The sequence below is a fragment of the Hetaerina americana genome, unplaced genomic scaffold (genome assembly GCF_022747635.1).
Source record: "Hetaerina americana unplaced genomic scaffold, ioHetAmer1.1.p SCAF_8, whole genome shotgun sequence".
NCBI lineage: Eukaryota > Metazoa > Arthropoda > Insecta > Odonata > Calopterygidae > Hetaerina > Hetaerina americana.
Window position 1 is genome coordinate 72,057,905 of NW_027287427.1, and position 13,377 is coordinate 72,071,281.

At 40.9% G+C, this 13,377-nt stretch overlaps 2 long non-coding RNA genes across 2 annotated transcripts in view; both read right to left on the reverse strand.

Moving 5' to 3' along the window:
* The window catches only part of LOC139697844 (uncharacterized), a 29,356-nt gene extending 17,267 nt beyond the window's left edge, over window positions 1–12,089 (reverse strand). The window contains exon 1 of the long non-coding RNA XR_011702820.1: window positions 11,981–12,089. This is a non-coding gene — a long non-coding RNA (uncharacterized lncRNA). The remainder of the gene's footprint in view (window positions 1–11,980) is intronic.
* Window positions 12,090–12,224: 135 nt separating this feature from the next.
* Window positions 12,225–13,377, reverse strand: part of LOC139697868 (uncharacterized) — a 163,595-nt gene continuing 162,442 nt past the window's right edge. Inside the window, exon 3 of the long non-coding RNA XR_011702826.1 lies at window positions 12,225–12,359. This is a non-coding gene — a long non-coding RNA (uncharacterized lncRNA). The remainder of the gene's footprint in view (window positions 12,360–13,377) is intronic.

The following is a 13,377-nucleotide window of genomic DNA, read 5'->3' on the forward strand; positions in this document are numbered from 1 at the left end:
CAGCGATATTCTAACCCCCCCCTAACTGGGAGTTTTGTTAAGAATACCTCGAGTATGCTGCACAGACCGCATTGCCCACCACCCATTTTATTTTTCGAAATTGTTCAGTTACGAAATCGGTAATCGAAAAAAACAAATCAAGCTTCACTCTTTCCCTTAACGTTATTATCCGTCGTAAAGTTTTACGCTAATTCTATAACAAGCCTTTATTTATAATTATGTTTTGTAACTTTTCCGATTTCCAATGTTTCGATTTGCAATACATTTTTAATGGTATCCCCATTGGGGGTATCTTAGGGGTTACCTAAATCTTCCTCTTAAACCATGTACTTGTTTCTTTAGAGATGTATTTGGAAGCAAATATAATATTATATTTTAATATTTTGGGAGCAACCATTTTAATTCTCCGCCTTCCTTGTATGACATGGAACTTATTCAGGAAGGATTACACATTGTTGAACTATCACAATGTAAATTTGGGAAGTCAGAGCCTCGATTATTCCCAAGGCTTGTGAAATGAAACTGTGATTGGCCGGGGCTGTGACGTCAGGACTCCTCGTCATTGTCGAGGCACGGCGATTTCGAATCCTCCCTCAATGGCCCTCCACAGCACCCAAATCCTATCTTCACCGCGCAGTGTTTGCTCAAGTTTCAATACATCAACGGAAGCATTAAAAAAACAACTCAGACGCGTATTCTCGGGAAAACATTAGCGGTAATCTATAAGCTCACCGAAGGTTTATTCAGGATAGACTGAAGTATTCCCATTTCATTCCGGGATAAAACCCCCTGCGAGGATTTTAGCTGGATTCCTATTAATGCAAAATAAAATATAAGCAAACGAAAAAGTAAAATCTTTGATAAAAATAAAAAAATTCTATTTTAGCCCAATCAAAAAAGTATATTCGATTTCAATTCTGTTGGCCACATTATTACGTGTACATCTTTCGAAGCCACCATTTGCAATGACAAATCAACGACACCCTTTTCACTGCTAAATTACATTCTTACTATGTACGCACAAACGTTTGTCCTCAAATATAAGAATGTAACCTGGCAAAGTATTTGTGAAAACTTTAATATGGAGCGTAGTTTTTTACGATGTGGAAACATGGTGAGAGACGCAAGATCATAAGCGTAGATGGGAGACTTGCGAGGTGTAGATTTGGAGAAGGCTAGAAATATATTGGAATAGCTCCGAATGAATCCTCTCAGGGCTGTAACCATTGGCACTTAACCCTGCGGAAAAAACCATCGTGAATAACATATGAACCCTTAATCTCGGGGTGGGAGACCCAAACGACCATCCTATCAATATAAGCGACGATAAGGTTGATCAAACCCCGTTTTGCACGATGCTAAATTCAGTTACTGATATCATGATGCTCAAAATTGGATGCAAACTAGGTGCTAAGTCTCGAATGAACGCTTTTACAAGATGTAACTCCCCTTTCAACTCTATTTTTACGCATGTGCAAATGTTTTTGCTTTGTACTTTCGTCGTCTCAAGTGTAGAATTGAATAATAACGGTGATTTCGACGCAACAGTCGGTAGCCTCTTGAAACGGCCTTCCTAATCTGAGATTGGTAATTTGTTTCAATAATCGGATAAGTATCGCGCTTATTTCTGTTTTAAGTTCTGATAATCGGATTCATTTCATTGGTGATTCTCTCTTTTTTAACGATACGATTTTTAATAAAATTCTGTCATCATTACACAAAAATAACCATGGTGTAAATCGGCCTTCATAGCTTTATGTGCACCTTTTATCTATTTGCTGCGCGCGTGGCAAACTGTTGAGCCATCGAAAAACGTTTGCGTTTCGCGTACGGATACTAATGCAAACGCACGATGCCTCGGGTGGGACGAGAAGAGGTCATTAAAGCGCGAATGCTCTAAAAATGGATCTCTTACGTGCTATCGTCAAAAACGATACGTTTTCAGGATTCGGGAAAAATCACTCAAATGTTGAGGAGGGACTTAAGATTCCACGCAGTGCTCCACTTGACTTCCCACCCTCATCCCCTCCCCCTCCATCGATGGAGCTTTTCGGTCGCTTCGCTGAGATGGCGATTCCCAATATAAAGCCTCCCATCTGGCGCACCTGCGGCGTCGACCGTGAGCAAATACGGCCAACTACAGTAACGGCTTCAGTTTCTCTTCCCATTCAGGAGGGCCATAGAAAAGTGAGGCACTTTGTGTGCGCGACGTATAAATTCGAACTGGATGAGATCAGTTACGTTCCCGAATGAGAGAAAGACACGAATTGATATAAATGTCTGAAAAAATATGAAGTTTCATCTTCAATCTGAAAAACGATTGTGCTTTCATTCGAGTTTGCAAAGACCTTCATATAAACTTGGAAGCGGTAACTCGGCGGAAATGTATCTTTTCTTATGGAGCATTTCATATTTCGTAAGCCTGAAACCATTGTACGAAACATTTGGTGTTTGATTGATGAGATTGGTACTTGAGAATGCGGGCGGGCAATTCGGTGGCGATTCAAAGCAACTGTGAAAAATGTCGCAAACAGTAACTATAACGGAGTCAAGCGATGGTGTGCATGCAAATTTGGTAATTTCAGAGCATAAAAATGATTCACCATATATACGAGATATGTATATGTACATATATATGTATATATGTACATATATGTATATATGTACATCTGTGTATGTATATATATATATATATATATATATATATATATATATATATATATATATATATATATATATATATATAAAATATCTTCGAAATGGAACGCTCATCGGCGACACACAAATATATAAAAACACAGATGTAGATTTTTAGAATATAGAGACACAAAGAAAGGACACTCACAATTTGTTATTTTACGTTTCGACAGCACGGCTGTCGTCTTCAGAATCGACATCGAATCTTCATTCTGAAGACGACAGCCGTGCTGTCGAAACGTAAAATAACAAATTGTGAGTGTCCTTTCTTTGTGTCTCTATATTCTAAAAATCTACATCTGTGTTTTTATATATTTGTATATATATATATATATATATATATATATATATATATACATATATATATATATATATCGATGATGTAGAAGCACTCACCAAAGCAATATTACCTTGGACGGCACAATGGAACACAAAAATTAAAATTAAAATAGAAAAAATGTAAAAAGGACACTCAAAAATATATGTATATAAATACATACACACACACACATGAATATATATATATATATATATATATATATATATATATAATCATTATTATTAGGTGATCTACCGGTTAAGGTAGGTTTGTGGATGGACACAGCTACTAAATAAATATTTAGTGACTCCTAACAAAACACAAAATCCAGCAGCCTACTCTACATCAGGTCCCTCTTCATCTCTGAGTACTTTCTTCCTCCCTTCATCCCGTCCAAAATCCCTATCCTGCTCCTTCCCTTTCCTCGTTTCCCTAAAATTCCCCACTCTATTACAGTCTTCAACATCCCACTACCGATCAATACGCCCTTCATCCAGTTTTGCTGCCTCTATAGGATTTCTCCCAACAAACCCCTCTCCTCCCCCACCCAAACTAGTACTTCCTCATTTGTTTTACTTTTCGATTCATTTCACCTTCTCCATTCATACTCATATTTCAAAAGCTTCCAATCTACTTCTACCCTCCTGCTTCAGTGACCACATTTTCGCGCCGTACATAACTACGCTTCACATCAAAGTTTTGACGATTCTTTTCTTTACATCCTTACTCAACGTCCCTGTCATCAACTCCCTCCTTGTGAAAGCCTTCTTGCCTAGCGCAATTCTTCCCCTTCATCCCCACTACTTTGTACTTTTCCGAGGGTCGAGAACTTCGTCTCGGGTTCAGGGAGTCTGGCTGTAAAAGGTGGATCTCATTTCGCTCTAAGTTCTTGAGGAAGAAGTTGACTGCTAGTGGCAAAAGCTTCTCACTCATCGTGTCTTTGATAAATCGAGAACTCCGATGGGCACTCTCCCGAGCTGCAGCAACTTGGACGACGTCAAGCGCTCGGCCATTTCCGGTCGAGGCAATGATAATAATAATAAAGATGATCATAAAATTTTATTTACTGAGGCGAGATTGAGGCTGCATATTTTCCCACCAGATCCAAGTAATCGCCCTTCCCTCGTAAACAATGCTCAAATACAACCATTAAAAAATCAATAAAACGGACCCCTACATTTTTAATCCAAAAAGGAAAATTAAAGCCATAACCGAACAAAGGCTGATTATTGAGCGATGTAAATAGGTATGAGTGCATTTTTTATTTTAACACTGACACACAAACACACACACACACACACACACACACACACACACACACACATATATATATATATATATATATATAGTATATATATATATATATAGATTATTTTGTCGAAGTAACACGTTGTTGTGTTAATACAAGTGTTGAATAAAAAACTTGGACAGCAACAAAAAATATATAAGAACATAAAGAACATATGAAAAAACACTCACTCGATAATTTTGACGGAATTTAGCTCCGTCTTCCTCAGAAGAAACACTAGAACTGACTGCTGGTATATATAGGGGAGGTGAGGTATGCGAGAGAAAGAGAAGGGGGAAGGGGAGAACGGGAGGCGGGGGAGGGATGAGAGAAAGGGTTGGAGGAAAGGGAGAGGAGAGGCTAGAGGGGAGCGCAGATAGGGAAGGAGTGAGAGGGAGGACGTGGATTTAATGCATGATCGGAAAATAAAACAATTTGCTCATCCACACATACTGTAACATCCAAGACCCAGGTTTCAGCTTACAAAGTCGTAATCAAGACCCTGTAAGTCGAAACAGGCCACGTACAACAAAATACATGCGGAAGAACAAAGTATTCTCCTTTCCGATATGAATCGCTTTCACAAAGTGACAATTCAGACCATTCTCATTAGTGAACGACTTTGAGCCCGGATGCTGATAGGCCATGCAAAGCCATATGAATGCCATTTCTAGAGTTTTTAATTCTATAGGGTTATCGGATGGGGGAAGGGATGCTAGAACGGAAACATCGTAGCACCGGTTGAAGGGGGTGTTGTGATGGGGAGCATGTTTAGGGATGGGGTAACCCGCAGACGGGGAGGATATCGGTGACATATAAGGCCAACGGATCTCAGTGTTAGTTCAGTACTTTTTTAAGAGGGCTTAAAAATGTATGCTCATATCATGTACATGTATCTTTACGAACTACGAATGAATGGATGTCACATTACTTTTCATCTCTCGTCATTAATATATGAACTAATGTGACACATTGACTCTTGCAATCACGATGCAGCTTGCTTAATGGAGTTGTCTGAACGCATCATCCGTGACCCTCGCTTTCAGTGACCTTCTTTCAGTTATAACCATTAACAACTCCCCCTCCCCATATTACTGGATAAATAAAAAAAATCCACGATGATTTCATGACTTACGTAAAGGGTAGTAGACATTTTGACGAGCTCGACCTCTCATAAATCTGGACGATACGATTTCAGCACGCGAGCAAGTCAGAGAAGTATGCAAGTCGGAAGCGACATTTTTTTAACGGGCGAGCCAAAATCCGGAGGGTCAAGATAAACACTTCGTTGGATTTGACCTAAAGAATGGGGGACGTTTACTATACGCGAATACGCGAGGAATGTTTAAGTGCGGTTCACCTGCCCTACAATTTCCGCTTCCGTCGCAATCACCGCAGGAGAATCATTCGAGTTGTGACAACGAGAACGTAAGAAGCGGACAGCAATCCCATTGGGGAGATTACCCTTACTGCTTCGTGCGAAAATAATTTTTTTACGATCCAGAATGGAAGTAAAAACTGATTTTCGACGATCCTGAGTGAAACATACACGACGTAAATTCATTCAATGCAGATAAATACTTCTATGTCATCGGTTTTTATTTGAAAAATGTCAAAAGAAAAGCAGGGATATAATGGTTTTTCGAAATTAATGTAGATGGATGTGTTAAAAAAAATATATGCACGGGGTTTTGAGTTTCCCGGAGACAAGAAACATAGCCATGGGCTCTCACACAATCACATCCTCAATTCGCCAACCGAATTTAATTGGATTTTGTCGGGATGAATCAAATCATCAATTTTAAAGGGGACTCTGCGATATGATCTTCGTATTTTCAATCGAACTCCCTCTTCCAAAAGAGCCATTAAATTTTTCGAAACTCGAAGCTCAATTCATATATAAGATCTTCTAAATAATTTTGAAACTTGAGCTAGGGACTGATGGTTATGGAGAACTGTGCAATTTAGAAGGGCAAACAACTCATTAGTACCTTCATTACGGATTCATATGAAGATAATCAAATTGCAATTGGTGATTTTTTCAGTAAATATTTCTTTGATTGGACCAAATTCGCAAAATATTTACGTGCGGTTCCGAAAAACTGACTCAGGACATATTAAGGTGAAATTTAATGAAAGGATGCTCAACAGCATGACAGGATTACTACGTTACCTGGCATGGGATTCCAGGGAGATTCTCCAGAGAGAGGTCATAACGTCAGATTAAACTTATCGCCATAGACTAAATCGGGCGATTTCGCTCAAACCATCGTGAAAGAAGACCAAATCGGACTTCCATCGGCAGATCGGGCCTTAGTACCCTATTTGAAATATACAGGGTTCGTCAGGACAATAAGTGTACTGATTTTTTCCCGCCGCTCCAGGCGCGCCCAGCACCGCTCTGACGGGCTGCGATTCGATGGGGGTATGTTGGCAAGCGACGCTGAAAAAGGCAGTCGGCTCTGAGCTGTGGTGTAGTGAGGAGCTCTGTTAACGCGAACCTCCACGCTCGACCCACGTCATGGAACGCGATGCCGGAGCAGCGTTATTCCATCAAATTTGCGGTAAAGCTTGGGAAATCGTCTACCGAAACTGTCGGTATGATTAACCAGGCTTACGGGGAGTCAGACATGTCCAGAAACATGATCTTTCGGTGGCACAAGATGTTCGTGGAGGGCAGAGAAGAGGTCGACGACGAACCACGGCCTGGACGCCCATCAACGACACTCACCGACGAAAATGTGCGAAAAGTTCGCGATGTACTGAACTCTGATCGTCGTCTTAGTGTTCGGATGATAGCAGAGCAGTGTAATGTGCCAAAAACAATAGTGCACGAGATTAAAAACATCTGGCGAGCGATCAAAAACATCTGGCGGCTGCATCACGACAATGCGCCGTCTCACACCGCGCTTGTCGTGTCGGACTTCTTGGCCAAGCACGGCGTGGCAACACTGCCGCACCCGCCCTACAGCCCGGACTTGGCACCACCGGACTTCTTTCTGTTCCCGAAGATAAAGAGGAGTTTGAAAGGAACGCGATACGGGACTTTGGACGCCGTCAAAGAGGCCGTGACGACGTGTCTTCGAGAGGTTCCCGATGATGCCTTCGCGGGAGCGTTCCAGGAATGGGAACGCCGCTGGAACAAGTTTATCGACTCACAAGGGTCCTATTTTGAGGAATATTAGCTTAAGATATGTAAAAGTGTAATAATTTTTTTTTTTCCTGAGCTCAGTACACTTATTTTCCGGACGAACCCTGTATGTGAATATTCTTTCCGCGCTCCCTTGAGTAACAACGAAGAGAGACTTTTTCTGTTCGGGGACTCATTGTATAAAATATTAATATTCAATCCTCAAGTGCCTATGTAGAGCGCGGTCAATATTTTGCCTCGAAAAACGGTTTAACATTCCACACACTCCGAAAAAATATCAATTTTTTTGCAAAAGAGGAAATTATTTTATGGAATAACTTCTAATGAGCAATCTCGAATGCCTGATTCATCATAGTGAAAAAGAGAAATGTTTCACCGAATAAAAAAAAGAAAAACATTTTCCGCGGACGTTGTGACATCATTCGTTCAGCATCCGGAAATATAAACATCAAAGTCTCCATTCACTGCCCCGATGATTCAGTGTGCGAGAGATTTTTGTTTGCACTTATCAGACCGCGTCGCATCAAACGGTTACCTGCCTGGCGCAGATAGAATTCGCACGGGACCGGAAAATAAACGGAAAATATCGAGATCCCATGGACCACGGCGTGCGTAACCGGACCTCATAGGGGTGAATAATAAAACAGGCGATCTCCACTCAGAAAATTTCCCAGCGGACGGACGGGAAAATCGTACCCTGAACGATGTCCGCTTGCCCGCTTATCCGGCATATTCACGATTCGTGCCTGTGAAAAAAGAGTGTGTGCATTGAATCCGCGAAAAGCGAAGTGGCTATCTTCATCTCGTTCGATATAACCTTGAACTAACAGACCAGCTGTGTAAATGTTTCATGGGGGCGGAATTTCCATTTAAAAAAGATTCGTCGATTCGGTCTAAAGTCAAGTTTTCCACATCCGTGGATATTTGATATCATCTCTCTGTTTTACAAATTTTTTTAAGGGGGCATATTGAAAAATCGCAACAGATGATTTAAGTGATTGCAACTGAATTTTTTGCCATTCCAACGCTAATCATAATCAATGATCTCGCAACGCAATCGCAATGAATATTTTGAGCGATATGTTTAAACACTCCATCAATCTTTGATTCTGAAGATTTCACTCCTCACTTTCAAGTACTTTCTTACATATACGGAAATGGTGTCTATCGAAACGATATTTAACACAAGTTTGGCATACTTAAATAAAAACATTGATCAGACAAAATTGAAACAGAATGATTTTTACGCTCTGAAATTGTTGCATTGAAATGCACACTAGCGGATGACTCCGTTAAAAGTTACTGTTGCGGCATCTCCCGCAGTTTCTTTGGAATTTGTCAGATGAGGAATTATTAAAATTTAAATACACGAAAGCTGTCCAAAAAGTAACTTAAGTTTTGAAATAAAATGTGAAACTAGTGACAGGACAGTTTGATTATAAACATTTGAAAGACACCTTGTTAAACTATTTTTCTACATAGCCGTCATTCAAATTGAGACAATTATCATAACGATAAACAAGCTTTTCGATTCCCTCTCAGAATAAACCTTCCGCCTTACATTTTAAATCCTTGTTTACACCAGTATTCAATTCTGCGTCACGGTCCAAGAGCTGTGTTGCCATCCACGTCTAGCGAGAGATCCGTAATAAAAAATCGGCGATTTTCACTAATTTTTCAATTTATTTTCACCGTCAGTTTATCTATCACAAGGGGTAGGTCGACCACGGCGGTCCTCGTCGTGAAAATGAAAATTGATGCGGCCATTTCTGTACTGAATGAACCACTACCTGACGCCACTCTCACTTTTTATTCCGTCTCCGTACACTTGACGAAGTTGCCTATGAATATTAGTTGGCTAGTGATTTTTTTGCCAGTAAAAACCTAATAACAGACCAAACTTCACAACTCGTGAGATTTCCTATTACAGCGCACACTTTAACAGTTCCTAAGGGAGCAAAGTGGAAGATCTACAGTCTGCACACTACCACAGAAGGATGTGTACTGAGTGTAGGGGCGTTAAGACAGAAGGCTTTAACACTACCCATCGCCACGCTAGGCCGAAACACGTACGTCTACCATCACCTAACAAACTGACCTTCGGGTTGACTACTGTGTTTATGATTTATATGTATATGATTACTCACACACTTAATGTAACAAATTGTCTTGTAAATAAGCGAAATAAATTATGATAACTAGAATATTGCAAGCGCGCTTTGAATTCATAAATTGGTTTTCTGCACGATTATATAGCAAATTAATCAAATTTATGATCCCCGTTTTACGAACTCTGAAGTCGTAGGCGTCGTACTTTCTGTGGAGAATAGTATCCTCGACGAGACAACGCAGTCATTACCCCCAAATCCTCCTTCCTACTCATTGCCAGTTCCGTCGTTCCGAAATGATCCCCCACCAAGAGCAGAACGCATATTGCGGCGAGTATTGAACGACGAGACAGCAGCTCTCTCCGTCTTCATGGCATTCTCCATTTCTTGTTTATGAATTTTTTTCGTCCGCCTGATGAGGTTCTCAAGAGATACGCTAGAGAGATTGGGTTCGGGGAGTAGAGGAATGCGTGGGTAAGGGAGGCGCCGGCTCAGTTTGACAATACTCCCGCACGCATCGCAGACGGATGATTCAAAGCCAAGTATTGATAATGATCGATTTACTGGATTTAGAATCGATTACATACGTAAGACTCTGCGACCAGATCTGAAAACTCTCAAAAGAAACCGTGTTTTGTGAACTCTTCCCCGAAGAAATAAAGAGAAAGTTGTATTATACGTTCAAGTTCCCGATGATGAGAGAATTGATATGATATCAAATCGGAGGATATCGGAAAAAAAGATCAACTAGGAATATGGAGGCATAGGAATCTGATATAAAGTATCGATTCAAAGAAGTGGGAAAAATATTTATATAGTCGGTTACTGAGTGGATCAAATGGGACTAACCCTACAAGCATACATGTCACGATTTATCGAACGAGGGTCTGCTAGAGGCTATCTTCCCTTCCCATTGCATACGGTGTTTTCGTCAACCCAAAACTTCTGACCTTAACATTTCCGCGAGCTCCTGCTGCGCTTATGGGCAGCAATTTGGACGGGGTATTTTCCTCGAGAATACGTAAAATAGGGGCTTTTAATTATCGCAGATTGTGATCATATTTCCAATTGATTTTACGAATGAGCTCATTGATACATTGCTAATGCTCAAAATGAACCAAAAAGGCTTCACTTTCGTTGAATCACAAATCAAAAATTCAAAATGTGTGGTGAAACTAATAATAATTTTCATAATGTCGGCATTGATGGTTTAAGTTTGATATTTTTTCCATCATGCCTAAGGACAGCCTAACTTGGTGAATATGGTGAGTGCCAGTACTTTTCGCCGTCGAAGTTTCCAGCATCGGTTTGAAATGTCGAAAGCACTGCCACATGCAATGCCATTCACAAATAAGACTATTTGGTTATATTACAAAATACGATCACAAGTTATCAAAAAATATATTGATACATCATAGAAATCGATGAATGATCAGTCAGAAAAGAGGTAATGGTATCCCGGGTCAATGACAAGAACAATGAATGTCAATCACCATGAATACCTCCGAAAATAAACATCTTATCTATCAATACGAAATTAAGACATTATCAGCCAGTGATCCGCCGTAAAGTTCCTTACTTGTCGGAACGTCCGACCATAACAAGAGACCGGCAATAGTGGAGAGAAAAATTCTGAGTAAGATATTCGAATCTAGAAGATTAGGAAGATGCAAGGGAAGGAAACCAAGATTTAATGCAATCAGATGAAAAAGATGTCAGGCGCTATCAGAAAAATGAAGAGATATAGTTTTCGAACACATCTACTGAATGGACCAGGCGAGAAAAGCCAATACAATACTGGAATTCTATGAGAGTGGGAAAAACCTAGGCACAATGGCTTCAAGTGGTGAAAGGAGACTCGCAGGAAATAAGAGTGCAGGAAACAATAGATGTGCAATGGGAAATCCTTGAAATTCCCGCATTGAGACCAGCAAAGGGTTTCCGAGATGGATAACGCAATCCAGGTCCGTTTCTGAGCGTCAAGAGAGCATACGAGAGTGCGAGAATGAAGAAGTACTTTAATGGGAGGACCAAGGCTGGAAAATCCTAAATCCAAATAAAGTGGCCCACAGTCGATCGAAACGATAAAAAAACCCCCTACAGTGACATAATAAAATAGGAGAAAATAGAAAATAAACGTCACTTTTAGACTCGATGAATTCCTTGGAGATATTAATTTCAAGCGAGAGTTCCTCTTACCGAGACGCAAAATCGAAGCTAGCACAATATTTTCGCGAAATCAATACATATGTTCAATGTAAAAAAATTATAAAATTTAAAAAATCAAATCTAAATTTTTTTCCCACAAAATCAACAACAGAGAGAGACAACTGATCGTTTTTTCCTCCTTCTTCGGGAGATTCCTTGGGTGTCTCCACCACAATTTCTCACCCGAGACACGCATTTTATTCACTTACTTTCCCTCCGTCCCTGCCTCGGCCCCTGGTGAGGAACGATGGCACCTTGATGGACCCGATGACGTTGGAGATGGGCCCCTTGCCCTTCTCCTTGGTCTTTCCTCCGCCCTCCTCTGCCCCACCATCCCCCTTCCCCTTCTCGTCACCCTTCTCCTCGGCTCCCTTCTCCTCTCCCTCCCCGCCGGCTCCCCCGTCGCCGCCTCCGCCGCCTCCATCCACCTCCTCCCGGCCGCCCCCCCCGCGCTCCTTGTTCTCTTCGTTCAGCATCCTCTCCTTCTCCTCATCCTCGATCTCTTTCTTGTCCTCGCTCTTCTCCTTCGCTACCACCGTCGTCTCACTCAGCTCCATGGCGACGAATTGCTAGGGCGACCACGCAAACCTGTCGGGAGAGAGAAAGGGAAATGTTTATTTTTGTTTCAATTTCAAGCACACCTCGATCACATCGTTCTCGTTTGCCACCTTTATTAATTGCACTTCGTGACGGTTCAACTGATGAAACCGAACACAGTCATCCACTCGAAAGTTGGTTTGATAGATGAAAGTAGATAATGCTCATGGAGCCATGTGCGGCGTGTGAAATTTTTACAAATTTTCAGGGTAGTATGGACCACCTTTCCCAACGTCGCTTGTGGTTTCTCCAGTAAGATCTGAGTACCCGGGATATCACACCACTTGGGTGAAGCAGTGTGTGTCAAAAGGCGTCCCAAGGAATCAAGCCCGGGCCCTCGGGTCAGTAGACCAGCGCTCTCTGCCCAATGGACGATCATGACTCGCAAGGAATGATGAGGACCCGTATTATTTTCTTCTCCGAGCTGACTATGATTCGCGTATTTGGGCAGCGTTTTAGAGGAAAATTGACGTAATAGCGGGTAAATTATAATAGTTCACAGGAAGAAGAGAATTGACGACAGGTACGCAATGCAAATTAAGCAATTACGTTTCATGTACGGCTCCAGACTCGCGTTTGTCAAGTGATTATTTTTTTAAACTGTCGATTTTCAAAAATTTACTACCACTACTACACTATCAGGATTTCGGTAGGCGTAGTTTATTAGGTAGATTGACCTGAACCAGCATACGCAATACTTATTAGAACGTCAATCCTATCAGTCATAATCCGTGATCTTGCCAGTATTAATAATTTCGGTAAATTTTTGTGACTGTTTTGTTCATATCCCCATCGATGCAGCAGGGTAATGATTTATTTTATTCACCTTAAATGTACGATGCTAAATTTATGATGTACGCTTTTAATAAATGTATACACTTTAAGACTAAAAAATTGTTCCAACTGATATAATTTCCACAGGGAAACCTACAAAATGTGTGATATAACTCGAGAGACCACTCATTATTCGACATGAACTTGTAAAAAAATAGAGGGGATATTTCATTAG